Here is a 20454-nt window from a genome sequence, read left to right as displayed (position 1 = left end):
GCCAACTGTGTCAAGTTAAGCACAATGTTGATAAAGAAAATGGAGAATTGAAAATATTGCAACATTTCTTTTCAATTACCTGTAATCAAACTGTGCTGATTTTTAATTTACTGTGTGTCTTTTGTTTAATTTTATCAGTTTAACTCTTGATAACCACCCGGTAATGCATCACTTGTTATGTCTTTTTTTTTTTTTACATTTATTTTACAGTGTTGTAAAAGAACTGAAAGCTGCTGTATTGGTGAAAAAAATACTAATACTTTATTTAGAGTAGGTCTGCTGTTTTTTGATTGCTTCTTTACATTGTAGCTGTTAAATAATAACTTCGAGAACGATCAAGGACTCCTGCTATTTCATTTTTCATGGTTGTCTTCAGAAGAGTAATGTATATGTACTGCATATATATTGAAATATTATGAAAGTTGCCCATCTAGTGTTAAAATAATGGTTTTACAGTTCCATGAGTCACGTGTAAGGTGTGGATACTAATTGCTGACTTTTTCTATACACTATATTTACCTGACATAACAACCTTAGTACAGTACATTATTATCACTAATTAACAGTGAATATTTTAGTACATCCATAAATGTAAAAATCAAAGTGGACATTAGGAAAATGAATCAAAGTGAGATATACAGTAAATGAATGCATTTTACTTGTAGCATTAAAATGATGTCCCGCACATACACACCCTAGTAGTTTTCTGGAAATGCTGTTACTTTATTAAGTACTGGTAGTTGAAAAGATACTGTGTTTTTTCTGTTTAGATTGTGTTTGTAGTTATTACATACCTTGTAGTTTTTACATACCTTAATTCATTTTTATATTTTGGGCATTATGTTTTAGGAAGAGGGTGACATTAGTTTAAAACAGACAAAAACTAATATAAGACAGCTGCCGTTTGGAAGGGTCCAAACCCAAATTGCCTTTTCAGTATGTTTTAGTATAAGCCAGAGATGCATCAATATTTTTTTAATTCAATATAACAATCGATATGCAGTGATCATTTCAAAGCATCAGTCATTTGTTTACAGAAAATGATTAAACTTCCTTGCCCATTCAAAAGCAGGCTGACCTGCTCACAGAAACAAGCATAGTGTGTCAGTCTGGGTACCAAATACAAGCAGCACAAAATAATGTCAAAATAACCTGGTGTTTGTATCTTCATGATCAGAGTGCCATAGAACACAGTATCGGCATGTCTGCAATTAAGATTTTAATCCATCTCACATCTGCAGCCTAATCCACCTTGACGAGACAGCTTACTAAATTTAGTGCTATGGAAATTAATAGATTTCAATAAAACAAAACCTTGTTTATTATATAAATCTTGTCCTTCGCACCCATGTGAAGTAATTCATTCCAAACAGATTTTTGTTCCTAAATAAATGTTTTTGTTTCATACAAATCTATATATTTCACAGCATAAATAGTTACACAGATCCATGTTACACAGACACAATTCTGTACTTAAGCATTCATGATGGCTTACTATAGGTAATGAAAATAATTAATGCTTATGTTTATTATCGAGAAATGAAAAAAAATATCCTGTCAGGTGTAATGTCCATAAGGATTATAAATGACACATTTTTCAGACGTGTAACTCATATTAAACAGATTTGCAAGCAAACATTGACAAAGCAAGCAGATTAGTCTCTGATTTCCCAGGTTAACTTAATACACTTATGGCGGAACGTTATTCATTAGTACGCTGCACTTAGCACTAAAGTTCTAGTTAGTGGGGCTTGCGAAGCAAGAGTCCCCACTTTAAATCTTCGACATACTACTTCTTCTTCTTCTTCTTTGGCATGCTACTCCTCTTACACCGTTTAAGCTACAAACACTGTTCAAACTTTAAAACGTGTAGACCGGTCTGGAATAGTGTGCTTGTATACAACTTTTTGATGTATTTTAAGCTTTGTGTCCTTTTTTTGTCCATCTTCATTCACTTTAATGGGACTTTTTTCAACATTCTAAAGCTCCCCATTGTTTAAAAACTCCCAGACTTCCATCATTCTATTTACTGTAAACGATGTAACTTTTGACACAAATCAGCTACTTTGACCACTTTCCCAACAAGTAAGACAAAAAGTTATGGAATCTTCATCTACTCTGTTATTCAAATCTGAAGTCAAATCAGAAATAACTTTTTCCATTCAAGAGGTACAGCTGTTTTAGTAACTGCATCAACTTCTTTCAGTGGGCTACTTCCCACTGTTGAATTAACTGTCATAGAACTTTGAGAAATTTCAAATTCTAGCACATTCTAAGCATGAGACAATTAGTAAACAAATGTGACTTTTGACACAAATCAGCTACTTTGACCACTTTCCCAATAAAGCAAGCCCCACAACTTTACTTGTAAAGTTACCATCTAGTTTAATTTATGATTCAAATGAACTCATCAGTTTTTGGTACACTGCAATTGGGATCATCAGTTGTACTAATGTGAGTCCAAGCAAGTGAATTAAACTCACTTATCCCCCTGTTGAGTGCATCAAGTGTATTAAATTTGGTGCGCTGCAACTGACCAATTCTTTCCTAATTCGGTCCTGTAATTTAGCAGGGTTTTTTGGAGTACCAATGTTTATGTATCTTAATATATAAAGAAGAAAGTTTGTGTGTCTGTCTGTTCCTTTATGCATTCGGACCCCGCAGGAGCCAGTGCAGCCAAACTTTGCATGGCCTCCGCTTTCATCCAGGGGAAGGTCCAGGACTCTGTTTGGATCCAATATTTGGACCCCTGGGGTACTTTATCTAGTATCCCCATTGCTGGATCAGTACAGTCGCCATGTATCTCAAATTAAAGAAACCCACAAAACCAAAAAATAAAAATAAAAAACAACACCCAAGATCGGAAAACAATAGGGCTACTGTTCCCCAATTTATCATGCATGAAATATTGAATTTCCCTGTGTTTAGATCTACTTTCTTGCCTGTATCCACACTGTATTTATTCAGGAAGTCGTTGTTTACTATAGCCACTGATTATGTGGGTCAGATTTGCAAAATACCTGTAGCACAAGATCATTAAAAGTAATGTTTCCTTCTTGTTGGGGTAATGGTGTATTTAAAACCTTTAATGATTTCCATGATATGGACTGACCTTTTCTAAGCAGGGGTTATTTTCCTGTGACCTGAACCACGTAACCTGCATATCTGACTCTTGTGGAGGCTGACGATAATATTAGAATGGTATAATGTGTTTAAATAATTTAGTAGATGTATTCTGTGTACTGTTGGGAGATACCTTCTGGCATGAGAGAAGGTATTTAAAAATAGCTTAATCTTAAAAATCTATATTCATGTTGTTTCAGGTAAAACAATTTCAATTTAATGTCAGGCTGAGTTATTTCAAATGCTTTCTGTTTCTTAACCCAAATTCCTTCCTAGCATTTTCATTACTGTATGAAGTCAGCAGAAAAAAGTCCAAAATATTTGCATTTGTTATGGGATCAATAAAGTGAAGCCTATGCCATCTGGAGTTGCACTGTAATTTAAACATTGCACAGGTTGCATTTAAATCTACTGTATTACAACATTTTACTGCCTGGTCGCCAATTATGTAATATCATAAGTTCATTACCTGAACAAGAAGCATGCATGTGGCACAATGGAATTGTCTCAAACAAGTGCGACTATTGAAGACAATAATTGAATACATTAAAGAGTAGAGACTGATACATAAAGACAATGCGGTCACTAGTTTCACCTGAAATAAAGACAGTATCCTTATCAACCTCAGAAAACTCTAAGCCTTCAAATGATTACAACCAAAATACATTTAAATGCATACCTTTTGTTAATTGCAGCTATTGAGCGTTATGCTAACAAACATTTATGTTAATTGTGCTGTGTATACAGTTTTTTTTCTGTCCTTCATATGTAGAATGTTATTAAAAGAAATGTTAAAATATTGATTTAACATTAAAGAAAAAAAAAACCTTTAATCATTTTTTTGGTTGAGTTGCACATTCAGGATTTAAAAGCAAGTGGGTGAAATCCTGATTGCATTGAAATGTGAAAGCAATACCAATCACACCAAATAGTAACTGGCTGTAAAGACAATTAACTGGGTTTCTAATCCCATGCAAAATACAACAGGGATTTCCTTTTAACCATTGTTATTTAGTAAGGAGAATTAAATCCACAAGGGGGCACTGTTGGATAAGAGCGTTCTTATTATAATATAGTATTTTGTTTTTATTTATTTATTTATTTATTTATTTATTTATTTATTTATTTATTGACATGTTGAAACTAGTATCAAAAATAGCTATGTTAGTTTACTCATAATTTGTAGCTGTTTTTTGTTACTATCATGTATTTACTTCCAGTCTAGAATTCAATTATGCTCTACTTATAACCTCTCCCCATCATCTTTCAATTATATCTTGGCATTTGCACAAGTGCTATATAAAGCCTCGAAATTAATTAGTGGGGCTTGCGAAGCAAGAGTCCCCACTTTAAATCTTCGACATACTTCTTCTTCTTCTTCTTCTTATTTGGTACGCTATTCCTCTTACACCGTTTAAGCTACAAACGCCGTTCAAACTTTAAAACGTGTAGACTGGTCTGGAATATACAACTGTTTGATGTATTTTAAGCTATTAAGCTTTGTGTCCTTTTTTTGTCCATCTTCATTCACTTTAATGGGACTTTTTTCAACATTCTAAAGCTCCCCATTGTTTAAAAACTCCCAGACTTCCAACATTCTATTTACTGTAAACGATGTAACTTTTGACACAAATCAGCTACTTTGACCGCTTTACCAATCAAGAGGTACAGCTGTTTTAGTATTATTATTATTATTATTATTATTATTATTTATTTCTTAGCAGATGCCCTTATCCAGGGCGACTTACAATTGTTACAAGATATCACATTATACATAATTTCACATTATACAGATATCACATTATTTTTACATACAATTACCCATTTATACAGTTGGGTTTTTACTGGAGCAATCTAGGTAAAGTACCTTGCTCAAGGGTACAGCAGCAGTGTCCCCCACTGGGGATTGAACCCACAACCCTCCGGTCAAGAGTCCAGAGCCCTAACCACTACTCCACACTGCTGCCCGATGGGCTTGGAAAGTCGTCATCAACTAAAATTTTCTCAAACTTTTTATAAACAACTGAAATTCTGACCACTTTCCCAACAAGCTAGACAAAAAGTTAGAGGGTATGACATCTTCCTCTGCTATTCAAATATATAACTTTTTATAAAAAACTGAAATTTTGACCACTTTCCCTAAAGCAAGCCCCACAACTTTACTTGTAAAGTTACCATCTAGTTCAGTATTGTTTTTTGTTAAATGTCACAAAACAGATGGGCTTGAAAAACAGGCTTTGGGCATACGAATGGGACAGGACAAATCAAAAGTATAAGTCATGAATGTAGTAAATATATTTAATGGAACAAAATATTGCATAGTGGGGGAAGAAAATGTTCATTGATAGGAGGCATGGCATTAAAGTTCAGTGAGGAGAAGAGACATAAGCAGAGAATTGAGCTGTTCACTAACTTTGCTTTGAAAAAATAATATACTTTTGAACATACAATTACATTCTCCAAAATCTAAACTGTACATTTTTTTAAATACTTGTGGTTTAAGCTTGAAGCTACAAAAGTCAGGAAATTTCTTTCAAAGAAATGACAATTAAATTAACTTCAGAGGTGCAGCTTGAAGCAAAAAAAAAAATCAGGACATGCCATACCCCTTTTCCCCCTTTCAAGTATGGTAACCAATCACATAGTCCTGCAGACACTGAGGCCTGATTCAAGCCCAAACTGCCTATGAGTCTCCATTAGAGTCTGCTGGTGACTTGGCTGCTGCAGAACCATTCTTTGAGTTATTTACTAAGCTGTAGTGACCAGATCCAGGGATTGCATCTCTGCTCTGCTGCTCCCTGTGGAGCAACTGGAGGTGTCACTCAAAGCAATCTTCTTATGTTCCATCTCGAGCCATTGGCAAGTGAATAAGTAGCAGGGCCAAGCTTAGGTTAAATATGTATAGGCTCCGACAAATGAGATTACAGCTATGGCCAAAACTTTTGCATCACCTGTAAAACGATATGAATGATGAGATTCTGGGATCAATAAGCTACTAACAACCAAACGAGCAAGATGGGCCGAATGGCCTCCTCTCGTTCGTAAACTTTCTTATGTTCTTATGTTGAACATAATTTAGATATTTTATTTAACACCATACATTAGTTATGATAACTGTCGTATTTTAGATCAGAATACTGTTAGAAAGATGCTACTCTACAGACTAGGGCTTCCCAGATTTACTTAGCTAAAGGCCCCCTGTGACATTTGGTATCCTGACTGAGGGCCTGTGGCAGAGTAGTTTGCAGTGTGCAGGTGTAGAGGTGATGCAGTGCTCAGGAATAACAGACACAAGACCGTTCATGGTGAAAAGCAGCTCTTTTCTTTGGCTGGGTTGTGTGCTCACAACTCTTAAATAATAATAACGCCCTACACAGCAATATGTATGGCACAGTTAAACCACAGGGGTCAGTCCCGAAATAATAATACTAATAATGATAGTAGTGAGTGTTCCTAGTGCAAGTGGTAATTTAACACAATAATCGGTGGCAACAGTAGTGCAGTGTAGTCCGGGTTTGATGCTGGTTTAACACGACAGCTCCCGGATATTTAGCTGTATAGAATAACAAATAACAACAGTTAAACAGACAGAAAAGAAAACACTAAACACTCACGGTACTTTATCACTCGTGTGTCCTTTACAGGTCTTTCTGTAACCACAACAAAGTAAAAGAGTGCTTGGCCACATCCCCTGATATACCTTCAGTCACGCCCCCTTCGGTAGTGAGTGCAGTCAAGTATCCTCCAAACCATGACTGACACATCGCCTACCGCATTACTCCTTTGCGGTCCTATGTCGGACCAGGTCCGACATTACAATTTTCCCTTTCCATCAAAAAGACGTATAGCACAGGTCTCTAGTCATTCAATAGCCGAGTGAGACCGGCAGGAGCTGAAAGAAGCCGAAAAAAAGGGGCGGATCTGAGCAATATACAAGCCCCGGCACCACAGAGATAACACGGCCATAAACAAACAAGATAGCTGCTTCTGCATCCAGCGCTCAGAGAATATCACAGACATTTTCAGAGCTTTTTGAGATGTTACAGTAATACAATAATGACTTGGATCGCATTATTGAGGAGTTTGGTGATAAAACGAGTGATCAGGAGATGATTTATCGGTATGCATGACTATGAAGAGGTATGTGAAAAATACAGCGAAAAAGGGGTGGAGCAGGGCTGGAGATGCAGTACTGGGTGTCCTGTTGGTATTTAGTGTCTTTTAAACCTGTTTTACTGTGAAAAAAAATACTTTTAAACAGAGCGTGTAAAATAAACTGCGCATGTGAAAATAAATTGGACCTGACGCGCCTGAGACGCGCTGAATAAATGGACCACTAAGGGTTAAGACGATGACTTCTGGTATTGTGACTCCGCCCCCTTTCTGGGTGGCCAACTTCCGACTGACCCTGTAATGAACTGCCAAACCATCCAGTCTGGGGCACACTGTTCCTGTTATACAGCGCCCTCACAGGTGGGGAGGGATGTTGTTGACTAGGATTCATTCACTCCCTGTCACAGGACCTCAACCCAAAATTTAGATTTTGATACCTTTAGTGGGAGAGGTTGTTCGTTTGTACCGGTAGTACTACTGCTCTCATTATGATCAGTGTCATTTCTCGTTTGAGAAAACGATGCCATAGAAACTGTACTCATGTACACTGTCTGACTGCAAATTCAACATGAACTCGCCTGTAAAGGTAAGTTAATTAATTAATTACTATATGTTATTAATGTCTATTTTGTTTGCCTTCAATTACCCCCTTTTGTTGTATAATGGTACATGCTGTTTGTGTGGACACAAGCCTGAAGTCAATGTTGCATTCAAAATAACTCCAAGCAGCTAACAGCAGCATTTGTGTAAATTAATTGGTCCCCCGGTCTGGAGAAAATTGCTTTGTCAGGGTCATTTGGGAGAGAACATGTTTGTATGTGCTACGGTTCCCTGAAACCATCTCACGGCGCCCAGTTTGGGAACCCCTGGTATCGACCCAAAGGGATGGCAGTATATGCATTGGCTAACATGCTTACTCAAATGCTGTACTGTTTTAATGCAGTACAGTATCAGCATTCTCAACAGCCAGTTTGTGGAGATTCATTGTCATTGCATATGTAACTGTACATATAACTGTGAGATACATCCCTGAGTGTATAATAGTGTTAGCGGTAGACAACTGATGCATCTCAAAATTGCGAACCACAAACACTGATGAAGGGACTCCAGCCAAGTTAGAATAATGTCACTTTAAAAAAAATAATACTTAATGGAACATCTTGGGTATTGGCACAACTATAGCAATTGTTTAAATTCCAAAATAGTGACAATTCACCATGTTTTTCTTAACAGATGGCACATCTTACAGTTGAAGAGAGTATATGGGGGTATCAGATATTTTTTGTATTTTTTCTTCAACCATTCAGCCATGGATGAAATTAATTGGTTGTGTCAATATGGGTTTATTCTCTTTTGAAAACGGGAACTTAAGATTTATGTGTTTTATGATAATTGTTATTATTAGGAATCTTAAAACATCTCAAATCTTTTTTTATATATACATAAAACAGAAAGACAAGACCCAAAATGAAAATGGTAACAAGTATATTAAAGATAAGACAGTAGTATTTGATTTATCAAGTAAAACTTTAACCACATCCCAAAAGGCAGTATTGAGTAAAGGACTTAAGTTTATACCAACTAAAAAATATATCGATAAAGACAAACTGGCCACAGAATTAAAGGAGTCGGAGAGACACATGAGATTAGCAGAATATTTTTTCAATGAAAATATCTCAGATTCAGAGGGTGGGATTATGAGCATGGGATTAAGGTTAATAATACAAGCAGATGGAAGAGATAAATGGTTAGAGATGTATATTGAAGTAGTTAAACAAGAGATAATAGTAGGACTAAAGAAAACATGTAAACTTTACCAATATTGAAGAACAAACTATGGCTGGGTTGTTAAATAATAATAATCTTTATTTTATATAGCACCTTTCATAAAGGATTATCACAAAGTGCTTAACAAGGCTGGGAAAGACAAGTAAAAAAGCAATAAAACAAAACTCATGACCCATACAGAATTGGATACAAACTACTAACAACATTAAAAATCAAGAAAATAAAAACAACTAAGAATCTAAAAGAATGCCAATTTAAATAAATGTGTTTTAATGCGAGATTTAAAAACAGACAGGAACTCAGAAACTCGAATCTCGGGCGGGAGTGAGTTCCACAGCCTTGGTGCACAGGACGAGAAAGCCCTATCCCCACTGTTCACAGCTTGGTTAAGGGAACAGTTAAAAGACCAGCATCAGCGGACCATAGAGCGCGACCAGGAGAGTAATTTGACAGCAGGTCTGAGATACGAGGAGGAGAAATTCCGCTATAGGACTTAAAAGTCAACAATAAAATGTTATAATCAATACGGAGTTTGACCAGTAACCAGTGTAGAAATTTTAATACAGGGGTTATATGTTCACTGGAGTGAGACCTGGTTAACATCCTAGCTGCTGAATTTTGTACATGCTGGAGTTTTTGGACAGTATTCTTTGACACCCCAGCAAGTAGGGCATTGAAATAATCAAGTCTGGAGGAAACAAAACAATGTACAAGTTTTTTCTGCAGCAGACATTGTCAAGACAGGGCGCAGTCGAGCAATGTTCCGAAGGTGAAAAAAAGACAACTTGGTAATATTCTGAACATGCGGCTCAAGGGTCAAAAATGACCCCCAGGTTTTTCATTTTATTATTATTATTTATTTCTTAACAGACACCCTTATCCAGGGCGACTTACAATTGTTACAAGATATCACATTATTTTTACATACAATTACATTATTTTTCACACATTAATTTTACATACAATTACCCATTTGTACAGTTGGGTTTTTACTGGAGCAATCTAGGTAAAGTACCTTGCTCAAGGGTACAGCAGCAGTGTTCCCCACCTGGAATTGAACCCACGACCCTCCGGTCAAGAGTCCAGAGCCCTAACCACTACTCCACACTGCTGCCCATTTTGGAACAAAACTCAGTTAGAACCCCATCAATAGTCATGTTTTGACAACTGGATTTACGCAGTTGATGCGGAGTATCTAATAACATAACTTCAGTCTTGTCACTGTTTAACTTCAGAAAGTTTTGTTGCATCCAGAGCTTGATGTCAGCAATACAATTTGTGAGCACAGAAACAGCCAAGTCAATATCAAACACAATCGCCATGGGTGGTGGATGAAACGGAGCAAACACAGGCAGGCAAGGACAGTGATGTAGCTTTTAGTTCAATGCAGGATACCGGTATGACGAGCAGCCTTCCCTCAGCCTTGTTCTCGCGGCCCAGGTAAGCAGTGGACAGGCAGGACATCCGAAGTAGCCCTCCCTGAATATTATTAAAACAAACAATCACCCAAAAAACTAACTACTAGTAAAAGCAGTGCAGAAAAAAACTTCTATACATAAACAAAAGCGTTAAAAGAATAGACAGACACATGGCAAATGACATTTAATAGAGCAAAGTGTAAGGTACTGCAAGCAGGCAATACAAATGTGCATTACAAATATCATATGGGAGATACTGAAATTGAAGAAGGAATCTATGACAAAGACCTAGGAGTTTATGTTGACTCTGAAATGTCTTCATCTGTCTAATGTGGGGAAGTGTGACAGGCTGACCGGGGTAAGGAGACTCAGAGTCAGGATGTGCAGGGAAAATAAAGACTTTTAATTAAACAAAATACACAAAACAAAAGGCACAATGGCCAACCAAAAAGACAAACACAAAAACAGGCTCTAAACAAACTATACCAAAAATAACCACTCACTCTCTCATACAGGTCTTCTCACTCTCTCAAACACTCACCAACTAACATACCCAACCACTCCCTTTTATACAGGTGCCTGGGCTAATTGGGCAATTCGCACCTTATTAGCCCAGGCACATTCCACACATTCCTCACACAAACTCACTGACCCACACACCAAACTCACTCTAAACACTACAAAAAACACAAAACCACCACAAAATAGGCTGCACCCCATCACAGGAAGCTATAAAAAAGGCCAACAAGATGCTCGGATATATTGTGAAAAGTGTTGAATTTAAATCAAGGGAAGTTTAAACTTCACAATGCATTAGCAAGACCTCATCTAGAATATTGTGTTCACTTCTGGTAACCTCGCTACAAAAAGCATATTGCTGCTCTAGAAAGAGTGCAAAGAAGGGCAACCAGAATTATTCCAGGTTTAAAAGGCATATCGTATGCGGACAGGCTTAAAGAATTGAATCTATTCAGTCTTGAACAAAGAAGACTATGTGGCGATCTGATTCAAGCTTTCCAAATTCTAAAAGGTATTGACAATGTCGACCCAAGTGGCTTTTTTGACCTGAAAAAAGAAACAAGGACCAGGGGTCACAAATGGAGATTAGATAAAGGGGCATTCAGAACAGAAAATAGGAGGCACTTTTTTACACAGAGAATTGTGAGGGTGTGGAACCAACTCCCCTGTAATGTTGTTGAAGCTGACACCCTGGGATCCTTCCAGAAGCTGCTTGATGAGATTCTGGGATTAATAAACTACTAACAACCAAACGAGCAAGATGGGCCGAATGGCCTCCTCTCGTTTGTAAACTTTCTTGTGTTCTTATGTTCTTAGTAAAAACTTGTCGGAGAAGCGGCAGCTAAACGCACCAGCGTCCTCTCTCGATTTACTTTTTTGTTTGGCTTGGTAACTCATTCCCATCAAAACTCTTTGTAACAGGAGTCTCCTACCCTCTGTCCTAAATGATGACGATATACAGTGCCTATAGAAAGTCTACACCCCCTTTCACCTTTTGTTGCCTTATAGCCTGGATTTAAAATGCATTAAAATTGTTTTTTTGTCATTTATCTACACATCCTACCCCACAACTTCCAAGTGAAAACAATATTCTAGAAATTTGTAGAAAATTAATTAAAAATAAAAACTGAAATAGCTTGGTTGGATAAGTGTCCATCCCCCTTGTAATAGCAATCCTAAATTAGCTCAGGTGTAACCAATCGCCTTCAAAATCACACACCAAGTTAAGTGGCCTCCACCTGTGTTAAATTGTAGTGATTCACATGATTTCAGGATAAATTCAGCAGTTCCTGTAGGTCCCCTCTGCTGGATAGTGCATTTCAAAGCAAAGACTCAAGCATGAGCACCAAGGCGCTTTCAAAAGAACTCCAAGACAAAGTTGTTGAAAGGCACAGATCAGAGGATGGGTATAAAAAAAATATCAAACACCTTGAATATCCATTGGAGCACAGTCAAGACGATTATTAAGAAGTGGAAGGTGTATGGCACCACCAAGGCCCTGTCTAGATCATGCCGTCCTTCCAAACTGGATGACCGAGCAAGAAGGAGACTGATCAGAGAGGCTACCAAGAGGCCAATGGCAACTTTGCAAGAGCCACAGGCTTTTATGGCCAAGGCTGGTCAAGGTGTGCATGTGACAACAATATCCCAAGCACTCCACAAATCTGGCCTGTATGGTTGGGTGGCAAGAAGGAAGCCATTACTCAAGAAAGCCCACCTTGAATCTTGTTTGAAGTATGCACAAAAACACTCAAGAGATTCTGTAGCCATGTGGCAAAAAGTTTTGTGGTCTGACAAAACTAAAATTGAACTTTTTGGACTAAATGTAAAGCGTTATGTTTGGCGCAAACCCAACACAGCGCATCACCCAAAGAACACCATCCCTACTGTGAAGCATGGTGGTGGCTGCATCATGTTATGGGAATGTTTCTCATCGGCAGGGACTGGGGCACTTGTCAGGATAGAAGGGAAAATGAAATTAGCAAAGTACAGAAAAGTCCTTGAGGATAACCTGCTGCCCTCTGCAAGAAAGCTGAAACTGGGATGGAAGTTCACCTTTCAGCATGACAACGACCCAAAGCACACAGCCAAAGCTACACTGGAGTGGCTAAGGAACAAAAAGGTAAATGTCCCAGTCCCAGTGGCCCAGTCAGAGCCCTGACCTAAATCCAATTGAATATTTGTGGCATGACTGAAGATTGCTGTCCATCAATGCTCCCCAAGGAACTTGACAGAGCTTGAACAGTTTTGTAAAGAAGAATGGTCAAATATTGCCAAATCTAGGTGTGCAAAGTCGGTAGAGACCTACCCCAACAGACTCACAGCTGTAATTGCTGCCAAAGGTGCTTCCACCAAGTATTAACTCAGGGGGGTGGAGACTTATCCAATTATGATCTTTCAGTTTTATATTTTTAATATACAGGACGTGCTCAAATTTGTTGGTACCCTTACAGCTCATTGAAATAATGCTTAATTCCTCCTGAAAAGTGATGAAATTAAAAGCTATTTTATCATGTATACTTGCATGACTTTGGTATGTCATAGAATAAAGCAAAGAAGCTGTGAAAAGAGATGAATTATTGCTGATTCTACAAAGATATTCTAAAATGGCCTGGACACATTTGTTGGTACCCCTTAGAAAAGATAATAAATAATTGGATTATAGTGATATTTCAAACTAATTGGTTTCTTTAATTTGTATCACACATGTCTCCAATCTTGTAATCAGTCATTCAGCCTATTTAAATGGAGAAAAGTAGTCACTGTGCTGTTTGGTATCATTGTGTGCACCACACTGAACATGGACCAGAGAAAGCAAAGGAGAGAGTTGTCTGAGGAGATCAGAAAGAAAATAATAGACAAGCATGGTAAAGGTAAAGGCTACAAGACCATCTCCAAGCAGCTTGATGTTCCTGTGACAACAGTTGCAAATCAACCCCAGATTGAACAGAAGGATAGTGCGAATGGTAGAAAAAGAACCAAGGATAACTGCCAAAGAGAAACAAGCTGAACTCCAAGGTGAAGGTACGTCAGTTTCTGATCGCACCATCCGTCGCTTTTTGAGCGAAAGTGGGCTCCATGGAAGAAGACCCAGGAGGACTCCACTTTTGAAAGAAAAACATAAAAAGCCAGTCTGGAATTTGCTAAAATGCATATTGACAAGCCACAATCCCTCTGGGAGAATGTCCTTTGGACAGATGAGTCAAAACTGGAGCTTTTTGGCAAGTCAATCAGCTCTGTGTTCACAGACGAAAAAATTAAGCTTTCAAAGAAAAGAACACCATACCTACAGTGAAACATGGAGGAGGCTCGGTTATGTTTTGGGGCTGCTTTGCTGCGCCTGCGCCAGGGTGCCTTGAATCTGTGCAGGGCACAATGAAATCTCAAGACTATCAAGGCATTCTGGAGCGAAACGTACTGCCCAGTGTCAGAAAGCTCTGTCTCAGTCGCAGGTCATGGGTCCTCCAACAGGATAATGACCCAAAACACACAGCTAAAAGCACACAAGAATGGATAAGAACAAAACATTGCACTATTCTGAAGTGGCCTTCTATGAGTCCTGATCTGAATCCTATCGAACATCTATGGAAAGAGCTGAAACTTGCAGTCTGGAGAAGGCACCCATCAAACCTGAGACAGCTGGAGCAGTTTGCTCAGGAAGAGTGGGCTAAACTACCTGTTAACAGGTGCAGAAGTCTCGTTGAGAGCTACAGAAAACGTTTGATTGCAGTGATTGCCTCTAAAGGTTGTGCAACAAAATATTAGGTTAGCGGTCCCATCATTTTTGTCCATGCCATTTTCATTTGTTTTATTATTTACAATATTATGTTGAATAAAAAATCAAAAGCAAAGTCTGATTTCTATTAAATATGGAATAAACAATGGTGGATGCCAATTACTTTTGTCAGTTTCAAGTTATTTCAGAGAAAATTGTGCATTCTTCGTTTTTGTATAATTATTTGATCAATAAAAACTTTTTCCCCTTAAGTATGGGGTGTAGATAAGTGGAAAAAAATCCTCATTTAAATGCATGAAACTCTGAGGTACTGACACAACAAAATGTGAAAAAAGTTCAAGGGGGTGTAGACTTTCTATAGAATCTGTAAGTATAAGACCAGCAGATAAAGGTTTGGGAACAGTGATAATGAACACAGATGACTATATGAAATCTGTCGAATGTGAATGAAATAATACAGATACATATGAAGAAGTTAAAAGCAATAAGATCAATAAATCGGTAAAAGAGGTTCAGGAAATTGCGTTGAGACTACAATAAAGTCATTATATCAAAATAATGAATACATACAGCCACATAATGCAAGAACAGGCCTAGCAAGAGGAAATCCTAAAATGCACAAAGAAAATTACCCTATGCAAATGATAGTCAGCATGATTGATAATCCAACACACATAATAGCTGAAATAGCAGAAAAACAGCTTAGGTCACATGTTGAGAAATTACCAAGATATTTAAGGATACAACACAATTTTTAAAAATACTTGAATCACTAAAGCACAACCTTCCAGAGAATACAATTTTAATTTGCATGCATGTAAAATCCTTGTACCCAAGTGTCCCTCGTAAAGAAACTTTAGAAGCTTGTCATAAAGCACTTGATAATAGACCAACAGCAGAAGTGCTGAACATGATCAACATAGTTTTAGAAAACAGTTATTTTACATTTGCTGATAAGAATTACAAACAAAATGATGGTACAGCAATAGAAGCTAAATTAGGAATGCATTTTGCCAATATATATGGGGAATGGGAAGAACAATTACTTAGAAAATCGAAAAGAGAACCTTTAGAATACATTCGGTTTGTAGATGACATTTTTGGAATTTGGACACATGGAGAAGAATCTCTTTTCCAGTTTCATAAAATGGCAAATGAAATACACAGCAATATTAAGGTGGACCTTCGATGGACAAGAAAAGAAATATAATTTTTAGATTCCATGGTAAAACTTGAAGAAAGTTCAATTGAGACTGACCTCTACTGTAAACCTACTGACATGCACCAGTATTTACACACGTCCTCTGCACATCCGATACACACTAAAAGGGCAATCCCAAAGGGTCTAGAATAAGAATACAAAAAATATGCTCAAAATAAAGTGACTATGTAAAACAAAGAAATGTATTAAAAACAAATCTTAAAAAAAGAGGATTCAAAGAATTATAGACAGAGTTAAGAAAAATTGATACACTAAAAAGAGATGATCTACTAGATTATAAAAATAGAGATAAAAAGGTCAAAAGAGTCCCATTAATAATGACTTACTCTCAACTGTTGCCTAATATTTCTAAGATAGTTTGGAAACACTTGCGGATTCTACATAATTCAGAAAAATTGAAAAAAGTATTTCTTAAGGCCCCAGTTGTAGCATTCAAAAGAGAAGCTAATTTAGGTGATATTTTAGTTCACAGTAAACATTAAAGAATAATTGACAGAATAGGTTCTACAAATCCTTGCAATAGTACATGTAGGTAACCAGTATCTGAGGCAGACAGGTAAGTGTTTCTGCTTCAAGTAACTTTTAATTAACTACATGTAACATTGTAAGGTGGTGTTTGAATTAGGTGAGGTAGTGTGTGATTAGTACCAGGTGAGTGTGTTTAAATTGAATAGAGGTTGATTTGCTATTTGATTGGTTTCCACACAGTTTAATTTTTTTTCCACCCAGTTTTTATATTAGTCAGGCAGGCTATTTGTGCGCCAGCACGTAGCGCCAGCAAACAGAAGAACCTCAAAAAAAGAGCCTGGAGTCTAGCTGTGGGAGTCCAGCGAGGGGAGGCCTGCGCCGAGAAGCTGTTGGAAAAGATCCGAACCTAACAGCGCTCTGGAAGACGCCATCTACTAGTCAGGTCTGTACCCCCCTTCCCCCCCGCTGCTCCCACTCCCACTGTGTTTATTTGTCTCACCTGTCCTGCTATGACTGTCTCTCACATCCCTGTTCTGTCCTCTCGCTCTCGTCCTTTGCCCTCTCCCCACTGCTGCTCATCCAACCCGTCTAACCTCATCCAGCTGTCTCTCCCCCCCTCTCACCCACTCCCCCCTCGCACTCTCTCTGGTGCACTCTGGAACTGTCACTCTTCTGCTAACAACGCTAATTTCATCTCTGCCTTTGCCTCCCACCTCTCTCTCGATTTCCTTGCTCTCACTGAAACCTGGCTGTCCCCTGATAACACTGTAACTCCTGCCGCCCTGTCCTCTCTCTACGCCCTGTCCCATACCCCGCGTCTCACTGGACGGGGAGGTGGGACTGCTCTTCTCCTCTCTCCCTCCTTACTCTTTTCTATCCCCTCCGACCTCTCCTCACTCTCTGTTAACACCTTTGAATTTCATGCTGTCCAACTCACCTCTCCCTGTCAACTCCTGCTAATTGTACTGTACCGTCCCCCTGGACCTCTCGCGCATTTTCTCGATGAACTTGACTATCTACTCTCCTCCCTCCCCTCTCTGTCTACCCCAACTGTCCTGTTAGGTGACTTCAACATCCATCTCTCCAACCCCAGCCACTCTCCCGGATTCCTCCCTCTCCTTCACTCCTTCGACTTCTGTCTCTCTCCATCCCCCCCTACCCACAAAGCTGGTCGTCAACTGGACCTCACCTTCTCCAGGGCCTGCTGCCCCTCCACCCTTTCTGTCACCCCCTGGACCTCTCTGATCACTATTTCATCTCTTTTTCTCTGTCTCGCCCCTCTCTCCCTGCTCCTCCTACCCCCACTGTCACCTCTCACCGGAACCTCCACTCTCTCTCCCCCTCTGCCCTTGCCTCCACTGCTCTCTCTCACCTCCCTCCTATCGACTCCTCCTCCCAACTCTCTGTAGACTTTGCTACCACCCTCTTCTCCTCCCTCACCTCCTCCCTCGACTCCCTCTGCCCCCTCACCTCCCGACCTGCTCGCCCCTCCCCTCCCCTCCCCAACCCTGGCTCTCCTCTGCACTCCGCTCAGCAAGAACCACACTGAGACCTGCTGAAAAGAAATGGAAGAGAACCAAACTCCCTGCTGCCCTGGACCTCTACTGCTCTCTCCTCTCCTCCTTTTCCTCTACTCTCTCCTCTGTTAAATGTTCTTATTTCCAATCTATAATCCAAGCCTCCACTAACAACCCACGTAAACTATTCTCTACCTTCTCCTCCCTCCTTAACCCCCCCTCCCCTCTCTATCTCCTCTGATGACTTTGCCTCTTTCTTCACTTCTAAAATCCGATATCCGCAAACTCTTTAACACCTCGCCCGCTCCAACCCCTACACCCACTGCATCCTCTACTAACTCACTCTCCTTCTCCACCTTCTTCCCCTCTCAGACTCTGACCTCTCCTCCCTGCTCCAGGGTCACAAACCCACCATATGTGCCCTGGACCCCCTCCCCACTCACCTCTTTCAAGCTGCTGCTCCTACTCTACTTTCCTTCATCTCCTCCCTTCTCAACACCTCTCTCCTTTCTGGTCTCTTTCCCTCTGCCTTCAAACAAGCCTCTATCACTCCCCTCCTCAAAAAACCTACCCTTGACCCCACCTCCCTCCAGAGCTACCGTCCTGTCTCCCTCCTACCCTTCATCTCCAAAACCCTTGAGCGGGATGTACACCGCCAGCTCTCTGCTTTCCTGTCCAACCACTCTCTGCTCGACCCTCTCCAATCTGGCTTCCGCTCTGCTCACTCCACTGAAACTGCCCTCCTGTCTGTCACCAACTCACTAAACTCTGCCCGAGCTGCCTCTCTCTCCCCTATCCTAATTCTCCTCGACCTCTCTGCTGCCTTTGACACTGTCGATCACTCTATTCTACTATCCTCTCTCGCTGACCTGGGAATCTCTGGCACTGCTCTGGCCTGGTTCTCCTCCTACCTCTCCAACCGCACTTACCAGGTAACCTGGCGTGGAGCAACCTCCACACCTCACCCTCTCTCAACAGGAGTCCCCCCAAGGATCAGTCTTGGGTCCTCTCCTGTTCTCTCTCTACACCCGCTCCCTGGGCCCCCTCATTGCATCCTATGGTTTCTCATACCATTTCTATGCTGATGATGCTCAGATTTCCCTTTCCTTCCCCACCTCTGACTCCACCATCCCCTCCCGTATCTCTACCTGTCTGTCTGCACTCGCATCACCTCAAACTCAACCTCTCTAAATCTGACCTTCTTTTCTTTCCCTCCTCCCCCTCCTCTGATCTCTCTGTCTCCGTTCCTCTGGAATCTACCAGACTCTCTCCCTCCTCCTCAGCTAAGAACCTCGGAGTCACCCTGGACCCCTGCCTCTCTTATTCCTAGCACATCTCCACTCTGGCACGCAACTGCCGATTCTTCCTGAGCAACATACGAAGAATCCGACCCTTCCTCACCAACTACACCACCCAGCTCCTGGTCCAGGCCCTGATACTCTCCCTCCTAGACAAGTGTAACTCCCTTCTGGCTGGCCTCCCTGCGTCCGCTCCAGCTCATCCAGAACTCCGCTGCTCGCCTGGTGTTCTCTCTGCCTCGCTTCTCTCACGCAACTCCAGTGCTCCGCTCACTCCACTGGCTCCCGATCACCGCTCGCATCCAGTTCAAGACTTGTACTCGCCTACAGATGCCTTGACCAGACTGCACCCAGTTACCTCCAGACCCTCATCTCTCACTACACCCCTACTCGACCTCTCCGCTCCTCCTGCACTAGAAGACTGGCTGTACCTCCTCTACACTTCCCTGCCTCCAGAACCCACACCTTCTCCACCCTCGCCCCGCAGTGGTGGAATGACCTTCCTACAGATGTCAGGACTGCCCAGTCCCTGACCACCTTCCGGTGCCTCCTCAAGACTCACCTCTTCAGACAGCACCTGTAGAAACTCCTCCTGTGGAAAATGTGATGAAATAAAATATATTGGAGAGAATGGAACAACTTTATATAAAATAATTCAGAACCACCTTTTATTAATTAGAAATAAATGAATTAAAAATGAATTAACCAATAGTACAGCACTTCACCAGTCAAGGACATGACATAAATCATGTAAAGTTTGTAGTACTGGAACAGCTAAAATTAGACAATACAACATATAGAAGAATAAAATAAAGAAAAATAGATGATTTCCGTTACACGAGAGTAGATGTTAAAACTTCATGCTGATTTGAACTCGGCTCTTGCCAAGATAAGCACCAACTAAGACGTAGCTTTACAGTAAACTAATGTGATCCATATGTGTCTCCATCCATTTACGTTTCCTTCCATATGATGATGTAGATATCCTTCTGTCTGGTGTTAATGGCTGAAGTGTAATGCTGGCTCCAGGGATCAGCTTATTTTGCCTCCCTGGCGCATCAGCACACACAACGGCTGCGATGCTGGCTCCGGGGATCAACCACAGTGCGACCTCCCCAGCGCATCAGCATGACAACCGTCTGGATTGAGCTAAGTAGGGTACATCTCTGGGGTCTTCAAGTGGGCACCTTCCATCCTCAGTGTTTCGTCGACTAGCCCACGACACCTCAAGAGGGCTCGACGGTGATTCTGG

Source organism: Acipenser ruthenus, chromosome 3, assembly GCF_902713425.1.
Source record: "Acipenser ruthenus chromosome 3, fAciRut3.2 maternal haplotype, whole genome shotgun sequence".
NCBI classification, from domain to species: Eukaryota; Metazoa; Chordata; class Actinopteri; order Acipenseriformes; family Acipenseridae; genus Acipenser; species Acipenser ruthenus.
This window is presented reverse-complemented; position numbering follows the sequence as displayed.